Source organism: Limulus polyphemus, unplaced genomic scaffold (genome assembly GCF_000517525.1).
Source record: "Limulus polyphemus unplaced genomic scaffold, Limulus_polyphemus-2.1.2 Scaffold1335, whole genome shotgun sequence".
Taxonomy (NCBI): domain Eukaryota; kingdom Metazoa; phylum Arthropoda; class Merostomata; order Xiphosura; family Limulidae; genus Limulus; species Limulus polyphemus.
Genome location: NW_013666945.1, coordinates 279,910 through 283,789, shown reverse-complemented (window position 1 = coordinate 283,789; position 3,880 = coordinate 279,910). Strand labels below are relative to the sequence as shown.

Below are 3,880 nucleotides of genomic sequence, written 5' to 3'. Positions count from 1 at the left end.
CCTTACCTGTTTATTGTTTAGTCAAACTTTTCAATCATATTGTTGGTGTGAACGTGCTTTGTAGTCACTATGAGAAAAACCTATACACTAGATAGGCGAAGTGAAGAAAAAGTGTCATTGGCTACTATTCAGTTTTTCACATTGTATAGCCGCACAATAGTAAGTATAATAAATAAATTTAGTATTCCGAAAATTGTCTAATTCCGAAGTATAAGTTCAAGAGAGGTCCAGTGTAGATTGAACTGGACCTCCATTGAACTTAGATTTTGAGATTAAACAATTCTCGGAATACTAAGTTTATTTATTAAACTTTTCAATGCAACGCGTATGGTACACGATGCCACAATGTCGTTATCATCACATGACGACTGACTTCGATTTCAACTTTAGTGTTTTTGTTTGCAAAGTATTTCGCACGAACAACAATTAACTCACGTGCAACCTCCAAAAATATAAAAATTACACTAAATACAATTTCTATGGGTCTTCTCGATTTATTTAAGTTTAAAATACTCATGCGCAGTTCGTTTAAAACCACATACTTATCGCTTTGTGAACACGCATTTAGACGTTTCTGCATATTCAGCTAAGTTTGCTTTTATTACAACTTATATTTACTTTACTTTGCAATAACTTAGTTTCAGTTCGTTTCATAGACTGCTATAAACACGTTTTAGCTACTTTTTTTTTATTACGGGTTTTATTCATCGTTTTTATGAGTTTCTTTTTTTCAACTCGTAAAACTGTGTCATACTCTGAACGCTCATAACTGTTTCATACTCTGTACACTATTATAAATACCATTACTATACTTTATTGTTTACCTTACGTGTAGTTTTATGAAATAAAGTTACGTCTACGTGAGCATGTTAGTATGACCGCGTAATTTTTTTTTTTTTTTCAAATAGACCAGGAATTATCGATCTAACACACAATGCCTGCAAAAAAGCGTAGCTTAAATGGCATGCGTGAAAATGATAGAATAAAGAAAATTCAAGCTAAGAGCATACAAACTACAGCGAATGTTTTGCAGATCACAGCTAGTAAACTAGTATTAAACTAGCCTAATCGGTCACTTGAACCGAATTCGTTATGCTCGTGTAGGCTGCTGTCTCATAAAAATAACACAGACTTAAAAATATTTATTTCAAGAAGTATTTCAGATTTAATAAACATTTATAAGTTAATATTTTTTTCAAGAGAGAGAAAGCTCTTTTCTCTTTGGTTAAGAATGCTTGTATCTTTCTGGTAATTTTATTGTATTAATGAGTTGCTTTTGCGAGCTTAAGACACGCTAGTTTGTTTACAGAGAGACATATATATCACATCTGTTACGATTGTACGTTATTCTTCATCTTTTAAAAATTAAATAGTGTTAAAACGAACTACGTAAAGCCACTAAACGCTGCACCCACCAACCCCACACACTGAACAAACAAAAGTTGAAACTTTCGCAATAATTAAAGCATTTACGATTAAGTGTTTTGGTGAAGAGCACTTCAAAATCCATTTCTTTCTTTAGGATTTGAATGCAAGTCATAAAAAACAAAACAGTGATTCTTAAATATTGAACAACTTAGCGAATAATGTTATAGGGCTGTTTAATCTTTTCTTTAGAGCCACTTAGATTGTTCGCCAATGTACTTAGCAGTCGTTTAGGGAACCAGTACAATATCTAATATTAAAAACGGTGATTTACACAGTAAAATATTAAATAAAGGTATCTGATTATCTGGTGGAGATTAATGTACTGCGGTTACAAACTGATCATCCAAGTTCTAAGTATTTTTCCAGCTGAAAAGAAATTTTTTTTTTCGAACTAAATAATGCCTTTATTTTTGCCGGATAGTTATTTCAGTAGCTGTATTCGTTGTCGTTAAATAGCTTTTCATGATTTTAATCAGGACAAACCAAACAACAACAACAACTTACTTTAAACAAGTCCTTATAAAACTTTTATCTGTTTCTAGTATATTTTCTTTGGTTGCTACAGATGATGTTTATAGAAGCACGTGCTTTAAAGTAGCTAGTCTGACATACATTTTTTTTCAGCTTTTTTTATTTGTTTTTGTTTGGTGTCGAAATTCAAAATCTTATTTTAGTGTTCTGTAAATAAATGGAGGGGAAAAAGAATCCACGTTTCAGTTTTAAACTTTTATTAAGAGTTGTAACCTCCAGTGAAACTCGGTTAAAACTCAACATGAAAATTGCATCGTTTGTAACCTTCTGTGCAGTTTGAGATGCGAACAGAAACTGTATCTCATGAATTAAGGTGTAAAAAGCTTAAACCTTTTTTTTTGTCTTAACTATCTCTAGTTCATGCGTTTCTTTCTCTAAAATAATAAAAAAGTAAGAAAAAAAAGATGTCGATTTATTTGTCACCTTGTTGTTATTCTTTATTTTGCTTTTCATATACATATGTATATAACTTTGTCAGCTTCAGCTTGTCGTAAAAGGGCGATGCAAATGAAGCCTCTACTTCTCAAGTAACACGTATGACCTGTTACTATTTACCGATCTTGATACTGTGTTTGTTTTGGCACGTTTTCAAATTTGTTTAGCTGGTGAAACAGGTTTACTTTTACCGTAAAACGAATGTATATATATAGATTATTATTGTGTAATCATAATTAATTTATCTTATATAATACACAACCCTTAAAATCAATTTAACTGATATGGACGTTTATTGCACCTGTTAATTCACCCCTGTAGAGATGGTTTCTTCTTGCTACTAGACTGTTTTATCAATAGCCAACAAATGGGCGATTGGCTAACAAAAAAAAAAAGAATATTTTGTTATTTAGTTGTTGTTTTTCGGAACAACGTTCTGAAGGTGATGTGCAAAAGAACTAACGTGACATTAATAAATCATGATTTATGCGGAACTATAAATTAATGTTAGAGGTATTGTTACAAATGATAAAAAAGCACGTGAGATTACGTCCACGAACATGTAATAGGAAATATTCTCAATAAAACTTATCATAGTACTTTTTTTTCCCGATAAACGTTACATATAATAACTTTAATTTTCATGCATTACAATTTTTCTTGTTATTAGACAAAAAAAAGGGGGGGGATAGTCAGACAGACAAATGATGGATACATAAATAGTTGGATGAATGAATGGAAAAATGTGATGTATAAAAGCTATATTAGTAATAGTTCCAACCAACCAAACAAATCGATTGCTGTCTTTGTGTGTGTGACAGTCAGGTCGAGCAAGTAATACCTTACAAAATCTTCACGACTATACTGTAATAGTTCCAAATTGCTGTAGGTAGTATCTTGTAATAATTTGGAACCTAGCCACAGTTAGTATTATTTAGGCTTCTGGCCATTATTATAATTTGTTGAGTTAACGCTGCAGAAGAAAGTTAAAGCCTTAATGGTAAATTGGCGCAGTGATTCTTGTATTGCTGTGTCGCGGATCTGGGGAAGGAAGGGGGTGTTATTTCGATGAGACCATTAGCTTTGGGGCATACTCAACATTTCGTGAGGGGTGGTGGACTTTTTTCTCAAGCTGTAATGAGTGGTAAATATTTTTTGCTGATTTTATTCAACGCACCCCCCCTTTTTTATATAAAATCGACTAATAACTTTATTAATATCTATTTTTGCAGCTACATCGTGGTTTAGTTTTGAAAATTTGTAGATGGTTATGTAAATAAAGCTCTTTAATTAGGTATTATCGTATCATTGTTTATAGTTTTATATATATTAGCGAAGTTAGGTATTATCGTATCATTGTTTATAGTTTTATATATATTAGCGAAGTTAGGTATTATCGTATCATTGTTTATAGTTTTATCCATATTAGCGAAATTAGGTATTATCGTATCATTGTTTATAGTTTTATACATACTGAAATCGCTGT

General features: G+C 31.6%; 1 long non-coding RNA gene across 1 annotated transcript in view; it reads right to left on the bottom strand.

Annotated features, from left to right (window-relative positions):
• Positions 1-229: 229 nt before the first annotated feature.
• The window catches only part of LOC111086697, a 22,291-nt gene continuing 18,640 nt past the window's right edge, over positions 230-3,880 (bottom strand). Inside the window, exons 2-3 of the long non-coding RNA XR_002611426.1 lie at positions 3,252-3,253; positions 230-309 (exon numbers count right to left, since the gene is read on the bottom strand). This is a non-coding gene — a long non-coding RNA (uncharacterized LOC111086697). The remainder of the gene's footprint in view (positions 310-3,251; positions 3,254-3,880) is intronic.